A 27,369-nucleotide genomic window follows, 5' to 3' on the forward strand; every position below is an offset into this window, starting at 1 on the left:
ATGGCAGTGCCAGCAACCTGAGGGTTCCTGGTTCAATCCCCACCTTCTACCAACCTCGTCACGTCCGTTGTGTCCTTGAGCAAGACACTTCACCCTTGCTCCTGATGGGTCGTGGTTAGGGCCTTGCATGGCAGCTCCCGCCATCAGTGTGTGAATGGGTGAATGTTGAAATAGTGTCAAAGCACTTTGAGTACCTTAAAGGTAGAAAAGCGCTATACTAGTATAACCCATTTTACCATTTTTTTTATTTTACACACAACACACCTACCAATAGTACACACTATTTAAAGGGGAACATTATCACAATTTCAGAATTGTTAAAACCATTAAAAATCAGTTCCCAGTGGCTTATTATATTTTTCAAAGTTTTGTCATCACGCAATATCCCTAAAAAAAGCTTCAAAGTGCCTGATTTTAACCACCCGTCCATTTTCCTGTGACGTCACATAGTGAAGCCAACACAAACAAACATGGCGGAAAGAACAGCAAGCTATAGCGACATTAGCTCGGATTCAGACTCGGATTTCAGCGGCTTAAGCGATTCAACAGATTACGCATGTATTGAAACGGATGGTTGTAGTGTGGAGGCAGGTAGCGAAAACGAAATTGAAGAAGAAACTGAAGCTATTGAGCCATATCGGTTTGAACCATATGCAAGCGAAACCGACGAAAACGACACGACAGCCAGCGACACGGGAGAAAGCGAGGACGAATTCGGCGATCGCCTTCTAACCAACGATTGGTAAGTGTTTGTTTGGCATTAAAGGAAACTAACAACTATGAACTAGGTTTATAGCATATGAAATATATTTGGCAACAACATGCACTTTGAGAGTGCAGACAGCCCAATTTTCATCAATTAATATATTCTGTAGACATACCCTCATGTCAGCAGGCCAGGGAAGCTAGGGTCGATATTCTTCTCTTGATCATCTTGGGACGGTGTGAGCCAAGACATCCAGGGGGGTTTAGCTCGCTCGTCTGCGGGAACAAACTGCCGCCATTGCTTGCCGTGCTACCGGGGTCCTTTGTCCCTGAATTGCTCACACACTCCGGCAGATTCAATGGGGGTCTGGCGGCAGATTTCTTTGACTTTATCGTTGGAAATGCATCTGCTTTGAGTGTCGCAGGATATCCACACATTCTTGCCATCTCTGTCGTAGCATAGCTTTCGTTGGTAAAGTGTGCGGAACAAACGTCCAATTTCTTGCCACTTTCGCATCTTTGGGCCACTGGTGCAACTTGAATCCGTCCCTGTTCGTGTTGTTACACCCTCCGACAACACACCGACGAGGCATGATGTCTCCAAGGTACGGAAAACAGTCGAAAAAACGGAAAATAACAGAGCTGTTTTGACCCGGTGTTTGAGAAAATGGCGGATTGCTTCCCGATGCGATGTCACGTTGTGACGTCATCGCTCCGAGAGCGAATATTTAATTCGCCAAAATTCACCCGTTTAGAGTTCGGAAATCGGTTAAAAAAATATATATGGTCTTTTTTCTGCAACATCAAGGTATATATTGACGCTTACATAGGTCTGGTGATAATGTTCCCCTTTAATAGATTGCACACGCTGTTCAGCGTGTGGTGTTTGGATCTTATTAAATCAGGCCCTTAGTATCCATGAAATCAATTTGCATTCATTTTTCAGGTGAGAACGTCTCTTGCAATGACTTTTTCAAATATATAGGAGTAAGTTTGTTGGGTTAAGTAGCAACCGTCATTCACCATAACGTGAACACCTGTGCTATAAATGATTGGCCCATCTTTTGTCCAACACCTTTTTGAGCACAAAGACGGCGTAGAAGATTTCAAACAAGGCCTCCTTCATGTGGACTTTTTTTAATAAGCAATCTTATCTATTCTCTCTTCTTCTATTCTACTCCGCGAGGCTGCTTTGCCATGCAGGCCACATGCGGTCCGCATTTCAACTCTTATCAAACCTCCTTTGGCTGATGACTAGCGCAGTGTAGATAAGTGGCCGTTAAAGGGAAGCGGTGTAATGCCGCAGACGCCTCTGCCCGCCCACAGTGACTTTGAATGCGGTGATAAAAAAAGGAGGAAAAAAGGAAGGGGAAATAAAGGCTCGGCGCTTTTGAGCCGGAGCTCCTTCGGGACGTTTGGTCCGAGTGGGCCTCAGCTGCTTGTGCAACCTGCGGCCCCCCCACAAGAAGCTGGGGAGTGATGGAGTGGAGGCACATCACGAGGGCATAGAGTAATTACTTTTGTCTTGCCATTGACCCGTACTGACTTGGTTCCAGGGCAGCACAGAAACATGGGGTGCAAGGAGGAGGAGGGTTTGGGCACCTTGCAGACAGGTTGGATTTAGTTTCAAGGTTTTTCCTCACACTTGGGTCTTTCCTTTTTTTAAGCTGTCCAAGGAAACTTAGAGCAATTAGTCAAACTGGGAGTACGGTGGTCACTTCAAGTTCCAAAGCCGTTGGTTGAATGGGAACACAAAACACTCCAGATTGACTCCGGATTGACTCCAGTTTGAGTCGAGTCGCCCTTTGCCACTTTCTAACTCTCGCACCACCTCATACTTGCCAACCTTGAGACCTCCGATTTCGGGAGGTGACGTGGCTAAGAGGGGAGGAGTATATTTACAGCTAGAAATCACCAAGTCAAGTATTTCATATATATATATATATATATATATATATATATATACACACATATATATATATATATATATATATATATATATATATATATATATATATAGAACAACATTAAATTGAGCTACAGCTGCATGAACAATATACGACAAATCATCTCAAACCACAACAAAACAATTGCAAATGAGCCGTCTGCCCCCAGACAGAGCGACTCCAAAACCAACAAAGGCTGTAACTGCCGAAAGAAACCTGATTGCCCTCTCAACGGGGGGTGCTTACAAACATCAGTTGTCTACCAATCTAAGGTAATACGCAAGGACATTAACACATCCGACACATATGTAGGATTAACCGAGGGAGAATTCAAAACCAGATGGAACAATCACAAGGCTTCTTTCAGGAACAAAAACCTGCAAAATACCACAGAACTCAGCAAACACATTTGGGACCTCAAAGACAATAATGTTGAATATTCAATAACATGGCAAATTCTTGCATCCAGCACACCTTACAATAGTGGTAATAAAAGATGCAACCTATGCTTGAAAGAGAAACTGTTTATTATTTACCGTCCAGACCTGTCATCCCTCAACAAGCGCAGCGAAATTGTAACAGCATGCCGCCATAGACGGAAACACCTCCTAGGTAACACATGAGCCAATCACCACGCCCCTACGCCAGCCTGTACACACCCACTCTGTGCCCTATATAAACCATGGTATGCGAATGCTCCCATTAAAATCTCCTGATGATTGAGGGTACCCCCCCTCATGAAACAGGCCTGTAGAGATGAAATAGTCTTGTGATTTTTTTTCCCACACATACATATATTGCGCTCTACTACGGTATCGAGCACTATTTTTTGGATAACCTTATTAAGACATATATATATATATATATATATATATATATATATATATATATATATATATATATATATATATATATATATATATATATATAAAAGAAATACTTGAATTTCAGTGTTCATTTATTTACACATATACTTGTGGAGTTAAGGGTTGAATGGTCCATCCTTGTTCTATTCTCTGTCACTATTTTACTAACCATGCTGAACACCCTCTCTGATGACGCATTGCTGTGTGGCACGCACAAAAGTGCTTTCATCAAATGCACTAGATGGCAGTATTGTCCTGTTTAAGAGTGTCACAACATTGCTGTTTACGGCAGACAAACTGCTTTACGGTAGACCAAAATGTGACTGCTGTTGTTGTGTGTTGTTACCGCACTGGGAGGACGTTAATGAAACTGCCTAACAATAAACCCACATAAGGAACCAAGAACTCGCCCTCGATCATTCTACAGTTATAACGTGATATGGCAGGCACACCGTTTATATTGTGGGAAAGCGGACTCAGGTCCGCATGGACCTGAGTCCGCCTGCATTTCGGGAGATTTTCGGGAGATAATTTGTCCCGGGAGGTTTTCGGGAGAGGCGCTGAATTTCGGGAGTCTCCCGGAAATTCCGGGAGGGTTGGCAAGTATGCACCACCTAAAGGGGTTTCTTCCACCAGTTCAATATTAATCGGACTTCATCCAGAATGCGTACGAATGCTTCATTCATTCATTCATTTTGCGAGACACACTCCCTGCACACACGGACACGGCCATTTTGAAGAGGCTACGTCACATCCTGTTTACATCCTGTACACACCGGCCATACCGAAGAGCTTCGATGATGTCTTTATTTCCAAAATTGTCGCACCTTGTGTGACCAGAAACGCTTTAAATGTGTCCAAACTCTCACAGTCTCGTTGTATAGCTTCGGGTTTTAGCTAGCATTTTAGCTGGTTAGCCTCCGGCATGAGGCACCTTTATTTCAAGGATTTTATCGACGAAAGGCGGCTTTGTTCCGCAGCATGTCTTTAAATGTTGTGTGACCAAAAACGATACCACAGCGGGGGACCTTTACTACAGCGAAGGAGAAAGAACTACCAGGACACAAGCCGATGAAGGATAGCCTCACACTGCTAGTTTGCGCTAAAGCTAGCGGTGACTTCAGTGTGTGTGTGTGTGTGTGTGTGTGTGTGTGTGTGTGTGTGTGTGTGTGTGTGTGTGTGTGTGTGTTGACCTTAAAACTTACTGTAATGCTGTGTTGGTTTATATATATATATATATATATTGGTTTATATATATATATATATATATATATGTATATATATATATATATATATATATATATATATATATATATATATATATATATGTCTTAATAAGGTTATCCAAAAAATAGTGCTCGATACCGTAGTAGAGCGCAATATATGTATGTGTGGGAAAAAAATCACAAGACTATTTCATCTCTACAGGCCTGTTTCATGAGGGGGGGGTACCCTCAATCATCAGGAGATTTTAATGGGAGCATTCGCATACCATGGTGCCCTATGTGCCCTATATAAACCATGGTAGGCGAATGCTCCCATTAAAATCTCCTGATGATTGAGGGTACCCCCCCTCATGAAACAGGCCTGTAGAGATGAAATAGTCTTGTTATTTTTTTCCCACACATACATATATATATATATATATATATATATATATATATATATATATATATATATATATATATATATAGTGGAGGTTTCTGTGGTTTATCCGTTATACTGTGCTCAATGCCGGGGTAGAGCGGAATATACGTTAAGTCAGGAAAAAACGCGGGCACTATTTCATCCCTACAAGCCCGTTTCGCAGGTTTCTCAGCTCTTCAAATCCCCTGAAGAGCAGATAAACCTGCGAAACATATATATATATATATATACATATATATACATATATATATATATATATATATATATATATATATATATATACACACAAGCCTGTTTCGCAAGTTTCTCTGCTCTTCAAATCCCCTGAAGAGCAAAGAAACCTGTGGAACAGACTTGCTATTTAAATCCCTACAAGCCTGTTTTGCAGGTTTCTCCGCTCATCAAATCCCCTGAAGAGCAGATAAACCTGAAAAACATATATATATATATATATATATATATATATATATATATATATATATATATATATATATATATATATATATATATATATATATCTGTACAAGCCTGTTTCACAGGTTTCTCTGCTCTTCAAATCCCCTGAAGAGCAGAGAAACCTGCGAAACAGGCTTGCTATTGCATCCCTACAAGCCTGTTTCGCAGGTTTCTCTGCTCATCAAATCCCCTGAAGAGCAGATAAACCTGCGAAACATATATATATATATATATATATATATATACATATATATATATATATATATATATATATATGTACACATACAGTGTCTACAAAGTGTGCTTTTTTTTTTTTTTTTACTAAAATAGCGACTTTTGTCAAGGCTAGAACCAATTATTCATGTTTACATTGATTCTCATGGGGAACTCTGCGTCACGATACAAACTTTTTGGTCCGTCAACCACGTACTATAACCAATTACGTTTGTAAATCAAGGTTCCACTGACTCATACTAATCATAATTATCAATGATGTTTATACTGATTCAGTTCAGTTCTAATTAGTGCTGTCAAACAATTCATTTTTTGCCAGATTAATACCACCTTTAAAATGTGATAAATGGTGAATAATTGCAGTGGACAACATTGCCGTTGTAGTACCTGGTTTGTCGTCCGCAGTGTCCTTGATTCTTGCTAGTGGCTGCCTCATGAAGGTGTTTTGCTTTTAGATAATATTTTAAACATTTTGTATGCAAATTAACTTGGTTTTATCTAAAGTCTATTCGGGTGTATTTTGAAGTCACAGTCTAACCCTCTCATCTTTGCTACAATGTAGGCACGCATTGACCTGATCTTTGATCGTATAGCAACCGTCCGTGGTTTAAGGGGAACTGTACTTTTTTTAAATTGTATTCTGACTGTCATTAATGATTGCAAGGTGAGACAAGAACATGCATTTTCTGTGAGTTCTAAGTAGTAAAATAACTTCTAGTATGATGCAGCTAACAAAGCAGGTAATGGGGTTTCATTTATTCCATCTGTAATTAATTCCCTCGTAAAAAACCCAAAAAAACATTCAAAAACAGCCAACAATGCTGACCTGCTTATTAACCAAGCTGTAGCGTCATCGTTATTGCAAGCAACTACTTTTGTAGCATAGTGAAAATACAACACCTTGCTCACAGAGACACTAACAAGAGGTAAGCTGGGTCTGCTTAACACCCAGCTTCTAAGCTTATTCTCCATACATTCATGCTCTAAAAGATAAGGTTCTGGATCCTACTTTGCCCAAAAATGGTCATTGTTGTTGTATCTCATTGAAGTTTGCTATGCATGATTAGTGGTAGCAAACAATGAACACGCTCACCATGCTATTGTTGTTGTAAACAGAAGTAGCGTCTATTGTTACGCGCTCTGTGAAATTGATGTAGCCATGTTATTGTGAATATGCCTATTAAAGCATTACAAATGTATGTAAAACCTTGGAGGTTTTTGTACATTCTTTTAAGTTGGGGTGGGGCGATATAGCTCGGCCAGCACTTTGAGGGTTCCAGGTTCGATCCCCGTTTCCGCCATCCTAGTCACTGCCGTTGTGTCCTTGGGCTAGACACTTTACCCACCTGCTCCCAGTGCCACCCACACTGATTTAAATGTAATTTAGATATTGGGTTTCACTATGTAAAAGCGCTATATAAATATAATTCACTTCACTTCACTTCACAAAGTGGTTTTATATGTAAAATAAGTCAATCCCTATTCCCTGTAGGGTTAGCTACCTCTTGCTAACAGTTTTTGGCCATTTGGGTTAGAACGTTCAAAACAGAGAAAGACACGAGTGTTGTTGTCACACATAGGGATTGTAAATGATGGGCAACATTTCCAAAAAGGTGCAGTTCTCCTTTAAGGTAAAGTGGTCAAAATAAATAAGATTAATTGTGTGATTCATCTTCAATAATAGATGATTGTCGTGATATTTTTTTTGTGATTAATCGCAAGCATTAACACACTAACTTTGACAGTCTCAGTGTTGACATAATACAATTACAATACTTTGACTATTACTTCTGCTACTTTATTTTACATGGTTTTTTTTTCTTTTTCTCCACAGTACAGTAAAACATGTTCTCTTTGGCTTTTAATTCCGCTGTATTGCATTGAGGCCAAATCAGCTTAGAATTGGACTCGGAACTTGGATTCTCTCAGAAAATTTAATAATATAAATTTTAAAAAAAAAACACTTTTTCGTGGTGGTTCACTACTTTTTCATCCATTTTGGTCCACACGTTGTTAACAAGAACTCTACTGTATGCAAATGTATTTGGTTTCCTTTGCGATCATTGTTTTTACACTCTATCTGCACGACATAATCACAATCTATTCTATGTTTGTATCTATTTTATTCTGATTATATTCTATTATTATGTTGTGCTATTTATAAGGTACTGTATTCATACCCTATTCTATTTGAATTATTGAATAAGCGGTAGATAATGGATGGATGGTGTACATATTATTGTTCTTGTGATACTCATTGGGCTAAATCTGGGATCTCATGTATTTGTATTTGGTGCCATCTCTTGTTTCTCATGTGTGCTGGTACGTATGACAATAAAGTTCCTTAAATCCTTGAACTGAAAACTAGGGATGTCCGATAATGGCTTTTTGCCGATATCCGATATTCCAATATTGTCCAACTCTTTAATTACCGATACCGATATCAACCGATACCGATATCAACCGATATATACAGTCGTGGAATTAACACATTAGTATGCCTAATTTTGACAACCAGGTATGGTGAAGATAAGGTACTTTTAAAAAAAAATTAATAAAATAAAATAAAAAACATTTTCTTGAATAAAAAAGAAAGTAAAACAATATAAAAACAGTTACATAGAAACTAGTAATTAATGAAAATGAGTAAAAATTAACTGTTAAGGGTTAGTACTATTAGTGGACCAGCAGCACGCTCAATCATGTGTGCTTATGGACTGTATCCCTTGCAGACTGTATTGATATATATTGATATATAATGTAGGAACCAGAATATTAATAACAGAAAGAAACAACCCTTTTGTGTGAATGAGTGTAAATGGGGGGGGGGGGGGGGGGGGGGGGGGGGGTTTGGGTTGGTGCCCTAATTGTAAGTGTATCTTGTGTTTATTTATGTTGATTTAATAAAAAAAAAACAAAAAAAAACAAAAAACAAAAAAACAAAAACGATACCGATACTGATAATTAAAAAAAACGATATCGAAAATTTCATATATTTCATTTTAAAGCATTTATCGGCCAATAATATCAGGACATCTCTACTGAAAACACTTTTTATTATATTTCCTCATCAAATCTTTACATTGAACTGATTTGGAAGCAATAATATCTGCCTCGATATTTGAGAATAATTTTGCCGAATTGGTCATTTACTGTACTTTCAGATTTTACAAATATAACACTGGTTTGCTAATATTAAATTACAAATGCATGCATGATGTAAGGACACTAACTGTCCGGGTACAGACACTAAAGAACTGTATAGGCACATTTTGTTCTTATTCCGGTACATTTGGTTAGCACGCTTGCTATTATCATCATGGGCGATTTCCTATATAAATAGTTTAAAGTAAATAGCAAAGTCACAGGAGGTTCACAAAACAGAGGGCAACATTTCTGTGGATATTTTCTAGTTTATGTACAAATGCCCATGATAAGCACTCAAATAAAAATAACAATTCTTAAGGTGTGTTTTTGTCTCCAAGTTAAATATAGTTCAGACTAATTAAAAGGCAAGGAAGACAATGATGTGTCGTCTGACCCAAGTTGTGTTACAAAAAAGAGAAAGCAACAAAACTGTCAAATTACCTTCCTCCTCCCTAATCATGAAAGCGAGAGGCTTTACAGACCGCAGGGCTGTGTGAAATTGAAAAACACTATGACACGTATTTAGCGACACATAAAAAGATGAGGAAAAATGGTAACTCTTCAAAAGGTTCATTTTTGTGCTCCTTTTAAAACGACATAATTATGGTGGAACACACGGGCTGTAAAATAAGTAATAAAAGCCATTTTGCAAAAAAAAAATTAAATAATTATACCATACAAGTCCCACAAAAGTTTAATACTAGTTTGACGACATGTCGCACTAAAAGAAGCTCAGTTGTGCCAGCATCCAAACATGTAATAATGTATTTTGTTTTTAAGGGGATATTTTGTGTTTTTTGTGACCAGACTCAAATAGTAAAATCTAAAAAGCAGACTGTTTGTACAAAACCCAAAACCAGGGAATTTGGTACATTGTGTAAATTCTAAATAAAAACAGAATACAATGATTTGCAAATTGTTTTCAACCCATATTCAATTGAATAGACTGCAAAGACAAGATACTTAACGTTCGAACTGGAAAACGTTATTTTTCTGCAAATATGAGCTCATTTGGAATTTGATGCCTGCAACATGTTTCAAAAAAGCTGGCACAAGTGGCAAAAAAGACTGAGAAAGTTGAGGAATGCTCATCAAACACTTTTTTGGAACATCCCACAGGTGAACAGGCTAATTGGGAACAGGTAGGTGCCATGATTGGGTATAAAAGCAGCTTCTATGAAATGCTCAGATATTCCCAAACAAAGAAGGGGCGAGGGTCACCACTTTGTGAACAAATGCATAAGCAAATTGTCCAACAGTTTAAGAACAACATTTCTCAACGAGCTATTGGAAGGAATTTAGAGATTTCGCCCGTAATATCATCAAAAGGTTCACAGAATCTGAAGAAATCACTGCACGTAAGCGTAATAAACATTGAATGCCCGTGACTTTCGCTCCCTCAGGCGGTACTGCATCAAAAACCGACATCAGTGTGTAAAAGATGTCACCACATGGGCTCAGGAAAACTTCAGAAAACAGTTCAGTTTGTAGCTACATCTGTAAGTGCAAGTTAAAACTCCACTATGCAAAGCCAAAAGCCATTTATCAACAACACCCAGGCTTTGCTGGGCCCGAGCTCATCTAATATGGACTGATGCAAAGTGGAAAAGTGTGGGTTTTTTTTAAACTGTGGACCTCGTGTCCTCCGGAACAATGAGGAAAAGAACCATCCAGATTGCTCTGGGCGCAAAGCTCAAAAGCCAGCATCTGTGATGGTATGGGGGTGTATTAGTGCCCAAGGCATGGGTAACTTCCACATCTGTGAAGGCACCATTAACGCTGAAAGGGACATACTGTCACGGTTTGGGGTTGCAGCTTGCTGCAGGATCGTTCATCCAATGCTACACGGACTACTCCGGACGGCAGCGTGAGGTAGGAGATAATTTATTGTCATAAATCATAGACCAACCGAAAACAAGCAAAAAGGATGCGTGTCGATTGCACGCGGAAGCTAAGACAAAACTTAGCACAGGAAACCCAGAAGCAAGAATCAGGAAAGTCAAACGTAACAGCTGCATGGAGCAAACAACGAAGCTACAATGAGTGACCAGAAAAGGCAGGCTTAAATAGAGTCTCTGATGATTAGACACAGGTGTGTCCCAAACAAGAGAGGCAGGTGAAAATCATAAGTAACCATAGTGACAAAACAAACAAGGAAGTGAACAACCAGGAACTAAAAGGAGTCCAAAACAAACCGATAACACAAAACATGATCCCACCACGGATCATGACACATACAGGTTTTGGAGCAACATATGTTGCCATCCAAGCAACGTTATCACGGACGCCGCTGCTTATTTCAGCAAGACAATGCCAAGCCACGTGTTACAACAGCGTGGCTTCATAGTAAAAGACTGCGGGTACTAGACTGGCCTGCCTGTAGTACAGACCTGTCTCCCATTGAAAATGTGTTAAATTCTAAGTTAATGATTATTTACATTACCTATCTTGACTTTGCAGTCTATTCAACTGAAAAGGATTTGCAAATCATTGTATTATGTTTTTACTTACGAAAAACGTGCCAACTTCACTGGTTTTGGGTTTTTTGTATTTACATGTCACTATCAAGTGTGGTTACCTATTAAACATTGCCTGTGCAGTCTCAAACCAATCTGCCCAGAGTCCCAGAAAGGAATATGTCCCACTTTAGAGGTTCCACGGACTAAAAGCAAAAACACCCTAAAGCTGCTTCAACAGCAACATTCCGCATCTGTGGCCACCTCCAGTAAGAAAGCGTCAAGAAACAGGGAACGAGGATCGTGGGGGCGGGGGTGGGGAATAGAACCGACGCTGATGGCTCGCAGCGGACCCCGAGCTACGACACCTGCTGAGCTTGCAGTGGACAGCGGCGCAAGGCAGCAGAGAGCTGTCTCCTAAGAGAAATCGTCTGAAGCGCAATTACCACTTGTCAGCTCCCAGGACACGTGGCATACCAGTGGGTGGCTTATTGACTTCAGAGACTCAAAGGGCATAAGAGCGGCCCGGATCCAGCTTTAAAGCCAGGAAAACAACATCATAGTCGGGCTAAGGGCACTCTGGGGGGATGGCAGTCAGAACAGCTTCATGAAACCACGCATGAGAGGCATTCTAAACAGATAGGAGCAGCCTAACTTCTCTCCTCAAATCCCAATTCTCCCTGCAGCCGTACACTGGTGCTGAATAAATATTGAGATTCAAACGTTTGACAATATAAAAGGAGTGAGCCGTCACAGTTTTGAAGGAGCTGTGTCTTATCTAGAGACACTTTGTAGTGTCATATTCCCTAAAACTGACACCGAAATGCAAAGCGAGTGCTTTTCACAATTTCCAGCACACAGCAGTTTGAGAAAAATAAATAACATATTTAAAAACAGCTCAATTTGCCATGTAGTTGCTTAATATAATTGTTATTATTATCATCATTATTACATATATGTTATATTTTATATTGCTACTATGGTACATGTTTAGTCTACTTTATACCTTTTGTTTTCGCCCTCTTTTTGTGCCCTTGTGTGCATTATCCTTTCCATCATTACCCTTTCCATCCTTTGTAACTGTGCTACTGTGTAGAACTATTTCCCTGGAGGATCAATAATGTTTGTTAAAAGCCATTTTGCAAAAAAAAAAAAATAATAATTATACCCTACAAGTCCCACAAAAGTTTAATACTAGTTTGACGACATCCATCCATCCATCCATCTTCTTCCGCTTATCCGAGGTCGGGTCGCGGGGGCAGCAGTCTAAGCAGGGAAGCCCAGACTTCCCTCTCCCCAGCCACTTCATCCAGCTCCTCCCGGGGGACCCCGAGGCGTTCCCAGGCCAGCCGGGAGACATAGTCTTCCCAACGTGTCCTGGGTCTTCCCCGCGGCCTCCTACCGGTCGGACGTGCCCTAAACACCTCCCTCGGGAGGCGTTCGGGTGGCATCCTGACCAGATGCCCCAACCACCTCATCTGGCTCCTCTCGATGTGGAGGAGCAGCGGCTTTACTTTGAGCTCCTCCCGGATGGCAGAGCTTCTCACCCTATCTCTAAGGGAGAGCCCCGCTACCCGGCGGAGGAAACTCATTTCGGCCGCTTGTACCCGTGATCTTGTCCTTTCGGTCATAACCCAAAGCTCATGACCATAGGTGAGGATGGGAACGTAGATCGACCGGTAAATTGAGAGCTTTGCCTTCCGGCTCAGCTCCTTCTTCACCACAACGGACCGATACAGCGTCCGCATTACTGAAGACGCCGCACCGATCCGCCTGTCGATCTCACGATTCACTCTTCCCTCACTCGTGAACAAGACTCCGAGGTACTTGAACTCCTCCACAGTTTGACGACATGTCGCACTAAAATAAGCTCAGTTGTGCCAGCATCCAAACATGTAATAATGTATTTTGAAGGGGAACATTATCACAATTTCAGAATGGTTAAAACAATTAAAAATCAGTTCCCAGTGGCTTATTATATTTTTTGAAGTTTTTTTCAAAATTTTACCCATCACGCAATATCCCTAAAAAAAGCTGAAGCTATTGAGCCATATCGGTTTGAACCGTATGCAAGCGAAACCGACGAAAACGACACGACAGCCAGCGACACGGGAGAAAGCGAGGACGAATTTGGCGATCGCCTTCTAACCAACGATTGGTATGTGTTTGTTTGGCATTAAAGGAAACTAACAACTATGAACTAGGTTTACAGCATATGAAATACATTTGGCAACAACATGCACTTTGAGAGTGCAGACAGCCCAATTTTCATCAATTAATATATTCTGTAGACATACGCTCATGCGCGCTCTTTTCCTGAAAGCTGATCTGTCCAGTTTTGGAGTTGATGTCAGCAGGCAAGGGAAGCTAGGGTTAATATTCTTCTCTTGATCATCTTCGGTGGCATAAGGGACGGTGTGAGCCAAGACATCCAGGGGGTTTAGCTCGCTCGTCTGTGGGAACAAACTGCAGCCATTGCTTGCCGTGCTACCGAGGTCCTTTGTCCCTGAATTGCTCACACACTCCGGCAGATTCAATGGGGGTCTGGCGGCAGATTTCTTTGACTTTATCGTTGGAAATGCATCTGCTTTGAGTGTCGCAGGATATCCACACATTCTTGCCATCTCTGTCGTAGCATAGCTTTCGTCGGTAAAGTGTGCGGAACAAACGTCCAATTTCTTGCCACTTTCGCATCTTTGGGCCACTGGTGCAACTTGAATCCGTCCCTGTTCGTGTTGTTACACCCTCCGACAACACACCGACGAGGCATGATGTCTCCAAGGTACGGAAAACAGTCGAAAAAACGGAAAATAACAGAGCTGATTTGACTCGGTGTTTGAGGAAATGGCGGGTTGCTTCCCGATGTGACGTCACGTTGAGAGCGAATATTAGAAAGGCGTTTAATTCGCCAAAATTCACCCATTTAGAGTTCGGAAATCGGTTAGAAAAATATATGGTAATTTTTCTGCAACATCAAGGTATATATTGACGCTTACATCTGGTGATAATGTTCCCCTTTAAGGGGATATTTTTGTGTTTTTTGTGACCAGACTCAAATAGTAAAATCTAAAAAAGCAGACTGTTTGTACAAAACCCAAAACCAGGGAAGTTGGCACGTTGTGTAAATCGTAAATAAAAACAAGTTAATTGTTCTTTGTCCTCCACAATATTTGTCTCTGTGGGTGGAGGCGCACCCGCCAGCTTACACACACAAGTTGCACAAACAGAGCCTCGCTAGTCGCGAGTGAGAAGCACCTGTTATATATTGTATATATTATATACAAATATTATATAGTATATCAGTATATAATATATACTGTATATATAATATGTAAATATTACATATGTTATATTTTGTATTGCTACTATGGTACATTTTTAGTCTACTTTATACCTGCATTATCCTTTCCATCCTTACCCTTTCTATCCTTTCTAACTGAGCTATTGTGTGGAACAATTTCCCTTGTGGATCAATGACGTTTGTCTAAGTCTAAGTTAATGTTTCTAAATACACGGTGTATGAAAGTAAATAATTGTCTGGCTCTGTGATCAGTATTGACAACTGCGGTTGTAGGCAACCTCCTGACGTAATTTTTTTTGTTAAAGTTAAAGTACCATTGATTGTCACACACACACTAGGTGTGGTGAAATCTGTCCTCTGCATTTGACCCATCCCCTTGTTCACCCCCTGGGAGGTGAGGGGAGCAGTGGGCAGCAGCGGTTCCGCGCCCGGGAATCCTTTTTGGTGATTTAACCCCCAATTCCAACCCTTGATGCTGAGTGCCAAGGTAACGGGTCCCATTTTCATAGTCTTTGGTATGACTCGGTCAGGGTTTGAACTCACAACCTACCGATCTCAGGGCGGACACTCTAACCACTAGGCCACTGAGTAGCTGGCCTAGTTAGTGGTTAGAGAATAATGGCCTATTCGCCTCACAAGAGGGCAGTTGTGTCATCAGTGGTCAGCTTAAAGATAAATTCAAATTAACTCGATATAAATTGTCATGCCACTTTCAAAAAGGGTAACGGAGGGTTCACTCTGTGCATCGCCCTTAGCACCTGAGCGGGTTCATTCAATAGCAGAATTGAATGAACCCTCTGGTCAGAATTTCCCCAATGGGGACCAGTAAATCTAAATCAAATCAAATCAAATCAAATCAAATCAGTCATCCACAATCTTTGTCTCTGTGGGCGGAGGCGCAACTGTTAGCTTACACACAGAAGTTGCACAAACGGAGCCTTGCTAGTAGCGAGTGAGAAACACCTGTAATATATTGCATATATTATATAAAAAATATAATATAATATAAGCTGAGATAGGCTCCAGCACCCCTTGCGGCCCCAAAAGCGACAAGCGGTAGAAAATGGATGGATGGATGGATGGATATTATATACTGCATATTTAATATGTAAATATTACATATATGTTATATTTGATATTGCCACTATGGTCCTTTTTTAATCTACGTTATACCTGCATTATCCTTTCCATCCTTAAATGGGTTGTACTTGTATATATATATATACATATATCCTTATATATATATATATATATATATATATATATATCCTTACCCTTTCCATCCTTTGTAACTGAGCTACTGTGTGGAATAATTTCCCTTGTGGATCAATAAAGTTTGTCTAAGTCTAAGTCTAAGTCTAATCTACACCATACACTATCAAACATTCAAATGCACAATTTATTATTTACCGGTTTCATGTAAAGACGTTGAAAATGTACTCCAAAACGTGCATAGCATGTCGACATTCAATCAAAGATTCATGTAAAAGTGTCGCAAATCTGCTTTTGCAGTGTTAGCTAAATACATTATGTAGCATTGCGAATATTCATGTAAAGATGTCGCAACTGTACTTACATAACTTTACTTAGATGCATGTCGAACATCTACTTATATGGCGTTATCTACAAACCCCGTTTCCATATAAGTTGGGAATTTGTGTTACATGTAAATATAAACCGAATACAAAGATTTGCAAATCATTCTCAACCCACATTCAGTTGAATATGCTACAAAGACATCATATTTGATGTTCAAACTCATAAACATTTTTTTTTTGTAAATAATCATTAACTTTAGAATTTGATGCCAGCAACACGTGACAAAGAAGTTGGGAACGATGGCAATAAATACTGATAAAGTTGAGGAATGCTCATCAAACACTTATTTGGAACATCCCACAGGTGAACAGGCAAATTGGGAACAGGTGGGTGCCATGATTGGGCATAAAAGTAGATTCCATGAAATGCTCAGTCATTCACAAACAAGGATGGGGTGAGGGTCACCACTTTGTCAACAAATGCGTGAGCAAATTGTTGAACAGTTTAAGAAAAACCTTTCTCAACCAGCTATTGCAAGGAATTTAGGGATTTCACCATCTATGGTCGGTAATATCATCAAAGGGTTCAGAGAATCTGGAGAAATCACTGCACGTAAGCAGCTATGTCTGTGACCTTCGATCCCTCAGTCTGTACTGCATCAACAAGCGACATCAGTGTGTAAAGGATATCACCACATGGGCTCAGGAACACTTCAGAAACCCACTGTCAGTAACTACAGTTGGTCGCTACATCTGTAAGTGCAAGTTAAAACTCTCCTATGCAAGGCGAAAACCGTTAATCAACAACACCCAGAAACGCCATCGGCTTCGCTGGGCCTGAGCTCATCTAAGATGGACTGATACAAAGTGGAAAAGTGTTCTTCGGTCTGACGAGTCCACATTTCAAATTGTTTTTGGAAACTGTGGACGCTGGTCCTCCGAACATAAGAGGAAAAGAACCATCCGGATTGTTATAGGCGCAAAGTTGAAAAGCCAGCATCTGTGATGGTATGGGGGTGTATTAGTGCCTAATACATGGGTAACTTACACATCTGTGAAGGTGCCATTAATGCTGAAAGGTACATACAGGTTTTGGAGCAACATATGTTGCCATCCAAACAATGTTACCATGGACGCCCCTGCTTATTTCAGCAAGACAATGCCAAGCCACGTGTTACATCAACGTGGCTTCATACTAAAAGAGTGCGGGTACTAGACTGGCCTGCCTGTAGTCCAGACCTGTCTCCCATTGAAAATGTGTGGCGCATTATGAAGCCTAAAATACCACAACGGAGACCCCGGGACTGTTGAACAACTTAAGCTGTACATCAAGCAAGAATGGGAAATAATTCCACCTGACAAGCTTGAAAAATGTGTGTCCTCAGTTCCCAAACGTTTACTGAGTGTTATTAAAAGGAAAGGCCATGTAACACAGTGGTGAACATGCCCTTCCCCAACTACTTTGGCATGTGTTGCAGCCATGAAATTCTAAGTTAATTATTATTTGCAAAAAAAAATAAAGTTTATGAGTTTGAACATCAAATATCTTGTCTTTGTAGCATATTCAACTGAATATGGTTTGAAAATGATTTGCAAATCATTGTATTCCGTTTATATTTACATCTAACACAATTTCCCAACTCATATGAAAACGGGGTTTGTACTTTCAGACTTGTTAGATCGCGGCATGGCCAAGTGAAATCCACTCCATAATAATTTAGCTTATAAACTACTGTAGGTTAGTGTTAAGTTTGTCATGTGGGGGTCACATGTTACTGCGGGGGTTGTTCTCCCATGATGCAGACGGACCACTCCGGACGAAGCGTGCAGGTAGGATATGATTTATTGTCGTAAATCCTACACAATACCAAAAGACAGGAAACAAACGAAAGAAAAGCATGCCGATCACACGGGAAACTATGGCAACAACTTAGCACAGGAATCAGGAATCGAGACCAGCAATAAACCAACGTAACTTGTTGCATACTGCAAATAAGGAAGCCAGACCGAGTGTGGCGCACAACGTGAATAAATAGCAATCTGATCAGTGCACGGCAGCAGTTGAGCGTGCCGAACACTAAACAGAGGCAGGTGAAACCAGTCAGCACCCATGTTGACCAAAACAAACCCAGGGGTGCACAAAACAGGAACTGAGGGAGTCCAAAACTAAACAGAACATGACTAAACAAAACATGATCCGGGCCACGGATCATGACAAAGTTCTTGTCAAGCGCTCATATTTTGGTTCTTCCTTCCTGTATGTGTCGTCCTGCGGTGACGTAGCCACTCACCGAGCGCCATTCTCCTCACCTGTCCCCGTTTTATGATTAGTGGTAATACTTGTTGCCATCACTAATCACTCCACTTTATATGTCCGTTTCACCCCGCCAGGCCTTGCGGGTGATTTTTGTTTGTCCATAATGACAGTTACGTTTGTTACAGTCTCTGCTACTGTTAGTTTGTCAGGCCAGCTCCATGCTACTGCCTTCGTTCTTTACATTTATGCTACACTAAGCTTGACATGAGATCCACGCACGCTTTTTTTTTTTGTATTTTACGCTGAAACTAAAGATTAAAAAAATGGTTTTATCTGCAGGCTTGTTTTCTTTCTGTCCTTCCGCGTCCTGGGCAACACAACCTTCACAGACATGCGGCCCGATTGGGACATGAAAGGGTTACTTGGATAATTACTATTATCATTGTTATATATTATAATTACATCAATGTTAAATTTGGTTTAGAAATGCTGACAATAATATCTTTTATCAGCAATTAATTTGTAATATTGTTCATATATTGTCCAGAAAAAAAGCAGTTTCCTCCTTATCTTTATCACAACATTGGTTGTTGTACTGCTGGGTTGAGCATGCACTATAAATGTTTATAAATGACAATGAGATCAAAAGTACCTGTTTTCCTTTCTACTTTTTCATGCATTGTGAGTTCAAACCCCGGCCGAGTCATACCAAAGACTATAAAAATGGGACTCATTACCTCCCTGCTTGGCACTCGGCATTAAGGGTTGGAATTGGGGGTTAAAACACCAAAAAATATTCCCGGGCGGGGCCACAGCTGCTGCTCACTGCTCCCCTCACATCCCAGGGGGAGATCAAGGGTGATGGGTCAAATGCAGAGAATAATTCCGCCACACCTAGTGTGTGTGTGACAATCATTGGTACTTTAACTTTAACTTTAACTACAAACATTATGTGGGACATTAAGTTGTCATATAGCACACGTTTTAAAATCAATGAAATAAAACGCTTTAATTACGTGATATGACACCAGCACATCCCGGCTGTTTGAGACAACTAGCGAGCAAAAACCTTTTAAAACAGTTGACTAAAAAAAATATGTATTTGTATGTTTCTGATGATCCTTATAACCACAAGTGTCATTTCAACACATGAAAACTTTACCAACGACACTAAACAGCAGTGAAAATGTGTAGTTGTCTGTTAGATCTGGAACTTGAAAGTTACTAGCGCTAGCTTATTAGCATGTAGCATTCTATTCTTCTATCATATTTACATTCCCACATAACCGCCATCGCCCCCTAGTGTACGTGAGGCACACTGTGTATGGCCATCAGTCACTTTAGAGATAAGAGCATGGAAACTCAAACTCCACATGTAGGTGTGAAAATACAAGAAACTGAATTATTTGATTAATGAGACTAATTAAGAGCATATAAATGTACTGACTGTAAAACGTGTCATTACGAGAGACAAGGCAGCACAAATCGTCAATGATTACTTTCAAAATAGTAAAAAAAAAAACATTTATATCATGTGCTATCATCTGTGGCAGTAGAGTTGTTTACATTTCACCCTACAATAATTTCACTTCGAACTAGAAAAAACATGTTGCAATAAATTGTATATGATTTTTATGTTTTACACACATGCTTACATCAACTACAATTGTAGTCCATTAAAAACCATTAAAAAAATATCTACTAAATAAATCAAAAGTTACTCATAAGTTACCCAATACTTTTTTTCACGGAATACTTACTTACTCTTACTCAAGTAATAATTTTGATGAGTAATTTTTACTTTTACCTGAGGTACATTATTCTAAATGAAGGATACTCTTACTTGAGTACAATTTGTGGGTACTCTACCCACCTCTGATGATGGTAGACTTACTGCCAAGGCCAATAATGTTGCATATTATCTAGTACAGGCAACATAACATGTCAATATTATCATATTCTCCTGTCATTGTCCAAAATAAACCAGAGACCTCACAAATTGTTACACAGCAGTATAGAGCACACACACCAAAACACCTGTTGCAAATTCAGATACGGCAGAAACGGCGAAGGTGGACCAGAACCAAAGCCGACATGGTCCTGTTGTTCCGCTGGGACTACAGTCAGAGCTCAGCAATACCTTGTGTCATACAATGACTTCCACCAAGGGTAAAAGCTCACTGAAGAAAACGATATCTAAAGCTCCCCAAAGTGTGTTTCATCCATCTCAGTGTGTGCACAGCAGTGAGATAGTCGGTGCTGCTGGCCAGCATCACGTTCATGCCAACAAATTGCTTCGGGGCCACAGAAACCTTCTTATCACATCTCGGAGCTAGAGCGCATGAACAGTTTGAAGACACCCAAGACAAGCCGTTTTCTTCCTATTGAATTATCGTCTTGGCGAGAGTCACAGGAATGTAATCGGCAGCGGACACGTAATTGTGAGTCACTAGGTTCGGAATGGGAAAAAAAGACCTCGGAAAAAGGCTATTTAAGGTGGTTTGTATTGTATTGTTGTTCGGCTGTGTGTGTGTGCAAGCAGCGCTCGCAAGCTCGAAAAGACTTCAGTCAATTCTTCTTTGTGACAGCGTATCAGCATGAACAATAACAATTCAGAAACAATTATTCAGGAAAACAGTCTGTTTTTGGCTTGGAAGGCACATTCATTTTTGGTTATTTTAATACAATGTGTTGTTAGTTCCTGTATGACAATACTGAATGTTTCTATCTGCACTGAGTGGCAGTATTTGAAATACAATGTGTGACATGTATTTAGAATTGTCCAAAGCGTAAGGTGTCAAATCCCTAAAACAAAAATATACTACAAATAAATAAACAAAAACATCTAAAAGTAACATAAAATGTCACTTGAAATGTAATCTATTTTTATAATATGCATCTACTATTTCTAAAATAACATACTATGTAATTAGAAATGTCCGATAAATGCGTTAAAATGTAATATCGGATATTATCGGTATCGGTTTTGTTATTATCGGTATCGTTTTTTTGTTGTTGTTTTTTTGTTGTTGTTTTATATTAAATCAACATAAAAAACACAAGATACACTTACAATTAGTGCACCAACCCAAAAAACCTCCCTCCCCATTTACACTCATTCACACTCATTCACACAAAAGGGTTATTTCTTTCTGTTATTAATATTCTGGTTCCTACATAATATATCAATATATATCAATACAGTCTGCAAGGGATACAGTCCGTAAGCACACATGATTGTGCGTGCTGCTGGTCCACTAATAGTACGGACCTTTAACAGTTAACTTTACTAATTTTCATTAATTACGAGTTTCTATGTAACTGTTTTTTTATTGTTTTACTTTCTTTTTAATTCAAGAAAATGTTTTTAATTTATTTATCTTATTTTATTATTATTTTTAAAACGTACCTTATCTTCACCATACCTGGTTGTCCAAATTAGGCATAATAATGTGTTAATTCCACGACTGCATATATCGGTTGATATTGGTATCGGTTGATATCGGTATCGGTAATTAAAGAGTTGGACAATATCGGAATATCGAATATCGGCAAAAAGCCATTATCGGACATCCCTATATGTAATATAGTTACAAACTGCAATGTTCACATAGTCAAAACAAATGGATTTCTATTGAAAAAACAACAACAATAACATCCAAATAATTTGATGTACAAATAAGAAAAAATATACAAAATAAAGATGTATGGTGTTAATAAATGAATAAATTATAGGTAACTGTATTTCTGTGTTTTAAAATGCAATTAACAAAAAAAAAATTGTTTTAAAAGTAGGGCTGTCAAAAATAACAAGTTAACTTATGTATGTATTGTATTAATGATGTATATACGCAGATTAATCCCTGTACATTCTCCTTTACCTTAACCGCGGAGGATGATTTGAAAGATGGAGCAGTTGGTCAGTGATCAGGTCAGTGCATATGTCAGTGCAAAGATGAGTCAGGAAACTGTTCACTTCAAAATACACCCTGACTGGATTTTGGGTAAAACTGTTAAGTTTTTATTAAATAAATGACATGCATTCAAGATGAGCATTTAAAAATGTCCCTGGATGTGTCCAATTTTTGTTTAAGTTAAGTGAGTAATAACCTGTGATTAATCATAAATAATCCAGCTTTAAAAAGTGTGGTAAAGCTGATTAGAAGTAATCATTGGATAGCACTACTCAAAAGAAAATATATCAGCATATCTGTAACATTACACATTAAAAAAAGTATTTGCTGAGGTTAATTACCAATTCCTGCGTGAGTGTACGATTATTACTGAGTGATTGCCAACATTTTCTTTCCCAACTTGTTTTTAACTGTGTTGCAACACAAACAAACTGACTTTGATAGCGCATTAAACTGAATACTACCACCTCTTTTGCCAAATGACCCAATGCATCTCCCCCATGTTCATCCTGCGGCCCGCTGCAGCCCCCCCCCCCCTCTGTCCTCTAATGACTGAGAGCCTGCAGTAGCAGATGGCTGGTGCAGTTGGATGTGTTTTTCAAGTCTGCATGACTCATTGATCCTTTTCCGGCTGTGAATGGCACAGGTTAGGAACTCTGACCCTGCACTACAGCCTTGAAACATTAATGCTCTTACTGGACTGTGTATTGACATAGCGCTGTCCATGGTGCTGAAAAAGTGGTGGTATAATAATGGTGACAGGGTTATACGCAAATTGGACTGTATATTGACATAACGCTGTCCACGGTGCTGAAAAAGTGGTGGAATAATAATAGTGACACGGTTATACGCAAGAGTGGACGTGTAAAAAATCCAAGATGGCGGCGCGCACAGACGCAGCGGCTTACGGCTCTCCATTTCAGTGCTCTTTCTTCCTTCTTTTCTTCATGTTTTTTTTCCTTTTGTGCACCACCTGTACTGCAAACACCCGGTACACCCGCCAGTCACTCTTGGATATTGGTAACTCGCACCAGATATCTGTTTCGAGCGACTTTCACCACGAGCACAACATCCCAGATGACATAGCGAGAGCACAGGGCTCTCCGTGGTTTGTTGTCGGGTCTGGGAGACGGCGCAGACGGAGGAGGGAGAGGAAGCAGAAGCGTGGCCGCAGGTCCGGCGTCTTGCTCAGGCTTAGGAAACAACCCCACAAGCCACCTCTACCGAGCCTGTTCCTCTCTAATGCCAGATCCCTTGTACAGAAGATGGACGACCTGGAGTTACAACTTGCTGGAAACCGCTATGTTCGGGACTGTTGTGCTATGATTATCACCGAAACCTGGCTTCACCCGGAAATACCCGATGCTAGCATGCAGCTAGCCGGACGCACTCTGCTCCGCCGGGACAGAACTAAGGACTCCGGTAAGAGCAGAGGAGGGGGGCTCTGTATCTACGTGCATGAGAACTGGTGCAACAACGGGACAATCACTAAACGGCACTGTTGCCCGGACGTGGAGTACATGTCTGTTAGATGTCGGCCTTTTTTTCTCCCGAGAGAGCTGTCTGTTGTTATCATCACGGCTGTGTATATTCCACCGGACGCCAAAGTAAACACAGCGCTCTCTCTTCTGCTGAACACCGTCAACGAACAGCAGCGGGCCCACCCCGACGGTGTTCATATCATAGCAGGGGATTTTAATAAGGCCAATCTGAAGACTGTACTCCCTAAGTTCTACCAGCACGTGAAGTGTTCTACAAGGGGCAAGAACACCCTGGACCACGTGTATACCAACATAAAGCACGCGTACAGAGCTACACGCCTCCCCCAGCTTGGACAGTCAGACCATCTTTCCCTCCTGCTCTCTCCTACCTACACCCCCATCAGACGCCAGGCCAGGCCTATCACAAAGACTGTTATGACCTGGCCTGACGATGCACTCCCCAAACTTCAGGACTGCTTCCAACACACAGACTGGGACCTCTTCCAACAACAGGAGCTGGAGACAGCCACAGGAACGGTGCTGGACTACATAAAGTTCTGCATCGGGAATGTGACTGTGGAAAAAACCATCCGGGTTTACCCCAACAAGAAACCCTGGATGACCAGCCAGGTCCGCACACTCCTCAGGGCCCGCGACGCAGCCTTCAGGTCAGGGGACAGGGCACTGTACAGTGTTGCTAGAGCCGACCTGAAGAGAGGGATTAAAAAAGCAAAGGCGGACCACAGGAGGTGCATAGAGTCCCATCTGTCCAGCAAAAACTCACGGGAGGTGTGGCGGGGCATTCATGACATCACGAACTTCAGAGGCTGCAATATGACAACTGCGGATCAGAGTGCGACACTGGCAGAGGAGCTTAACTGTTTCTTTGCCCGTTTCGAAACCCCCCAGCGACACTCATCTGCTCCAGCCCTGCCCCCGCCCCCACCGGGCTCCGGCGCCACTCCACTCACTGTACAGGAGCACAGTGTCAGACGAGTGCTCCTGGCTGTGAACCCCAGGAAGGCTACCGGACCAGACGGAGTACCTGGAAAGGTGCTCAGGACGTGCGCCCACCAGCTTGCTCCCCCCCTCACCAGGATCTTCAACCTCTCCCTGGCTCAGGCAGTCATCCCATCCTGCCTGAAGTCATCTACAATAATCCCGGTGCCGAAGAAGTCTCCCATCACCAGCCTGAATGATTACCGACCAGTGGCCCTCACTCCGGTAATCATGAAGTGCTTCGAGCGACTTGTTCTCCAGCACATCAAGGACCATATCCCTCCAGACTTCGACCCCCACCAGTTCGCATACCGGGCGAACAGGTCCACAGAGGACGCCATCGCTGTTGCTCTCCACTCTGCTCTGAACCACCTGGAGCAGCAGCAGAGCTACGTCCGGATGCTCTCTGTGGACTATAGCTCTGCCTTCAATACAATAATCCCGGACAGACTCTGCAATAAACTGGACACTCTTGGCCTCCCCCCTCTCACAAACGCCTGGATAAGGGACTTCCTAGCGGACCGACCCCAGAATGTGAGACTTGGCCCGCACCTCTCATCCTCCTGCACGCTGAGCATCGGCTCCCCACAGGGCTGTGTGCTGAGCCCCCCCTCCTCTACTGCCTTTACACCCATGACTGCTTTCCGGCCCACAGTGACAACCTTACCGTCAAGTTCGCCGACGATACCAGAGTGGTCGGGCTCATCTCCAGGGGTGACGAGGCTGCCTACAGAGAGGAGGTCCTGAAGCTGACGGCCTGGTCTTCGGAGAACAACCTCGCTCTCAACACCAGCAAGACCAGAGAGATCATCGTCGACTTCAGAAGGAGCAGCACCGACCCTGCCCCCCTCTACATCAACGGCGAGCGTGTAGAGAGGGTCCACACCTTCAGGTACCTTGGAGTCCACATCTCTAATGACTTCTCCTGGACAGTCAACACCACATCAATCATCAAGAAGGCTCAGCAGCGGCTACACAACCTGAAGCCTGACCTGCTGCTGACCTTCTACCGCTCGTCCATCGAGAGCCTGCTGACCTACTGTATTACGGTATGGTACGGCAGCTGCACTGCAGCAGACAGGGAGAGGCTGCAAAGAGTGGTCAAGACGGCTCAGAAGATCATCGGCCGCCCTCTCCCCTCTCTGACGGACATCTACACCTCCCGCTGCCTCAACAGAGCCAGTGCCATCATCAAGGACAGCACCCACCCTGGCTCTGACCTGTTCCACCTGCTGCCCTCTGGGAAGCGCTACAGGTGCATTAAAACCAAAACAAACAGGCTAAAGAACAGCTTCTTCCCCAGGGCCATAACCATCCTGAACGGACTGCCCCATTGTCCCTCATAACTGCCTTCTCTTCGGTGCAATAACCCATTCCACCAACCACCCTGTTTTTTTTTGTTTTTTTTTCATGTATATATTCATTTCACACCATATTCATTGCACTTCTACATTTTTAATATTTTTATATATTTGCACATTGTTTTTCTAGCATGCACACATCGCACTGTATGGAATGGCCTCAATCTCGTTACCTTGCGTAATGACAATAAAGCTGATTCTGATTCTGATTCTGATTCTGATACTCGATGGCCACAACTTTGGGTGCACTTGCACTTGTCAAGTGTTTTTCAACCACTGTGCCGCGGCACACTAGTGTACCGTGAGATACAGTCTGGTGTGCCGTGGGAGATTATTTAATTTCACCTATTTGGGTTAAAAATATTTTTTGCAAACCAGTAATTATAGTCTGCAAATTCTGTGTTGTTATTGAGTGTCGGTGCTGAGCTCGGCAGAGTAACCGTGTAATACTCTTCCATATCAGTAGGTGGCAGCCGGTAGCTAACTGCTTTGTAGATGTCGGAAACAGCGAGAGGCAGTGTGCAGGTAAAAAGGTGTCTAATGCTTAGAAGGTGAGTGCCCTTAAGAAAAAGCATTGAAGCTTAGGGAAGGCTATGCAGAACGAAACTAAAACTGAACTGGCTACAAAGTAAACAAACACATAATGCTGGACGACAGTAAAAACTTACTGTGGAGCAAAGACGGCGTCCACAAAGTATATCCAAACACGACATGACAATCAACAATGTCCCCACAAAGAAGGATAAAAACAACTGAAATATTATTGATCGCTAAAACAAAGTGCATGCGGGAAATATTGCTCAAAGGAAGACATGAAACTGCTACAGGAAAATACCAAAAAAAGACAAATAGCCACCAAAATAGGAGCTCAAGACAAGAACTAAAACACTACACACAGGAAAACAGCAGAAAACTCAAAATAAGTGTGACAGATCATGACAGTACACCTACTTTGAGACAATAGCTATAGTCATGCATGGTTGGTTATGGTTTAAAGTCCATCCATCCATCCATTTTCTACCGCTTGTCATAGCCAACAATTGCGACAACGACGATTTACT

The 27,369-nt window shown here is 41.4% G+C and overlaps 1 protein-coding gene across 1 annotated transcript in view; it reads right to left on the reverse strand.

Moving 5' to 3' along the window:
* LOC133616908 (neural cell adhesion molecule L1-like protein) overlaps positions 1-27,369 on the reverse strand; it is a 161,900-nt gene that overhangs the window by 8,563 nt on the left and 125,968 nt on the right. The window lies entirely within an intron of this gene.

Source organism: Nerophis lumbriciformis, linkage group LG01 (assembly GCF_033978685.3).
Source record: "Nerophis lumbriciformis linkage group LG01, RoL_Nlum_v2.1, whole genome shotgun sequence".
Taxonomy (NCBI): domain Eukaryota; kingdom Metazoa; phylum Chordata; class Actinopteri; order Syngnathiformes; family Syngnathidae; genus Nerophis; species Nerophis lumbriciformis.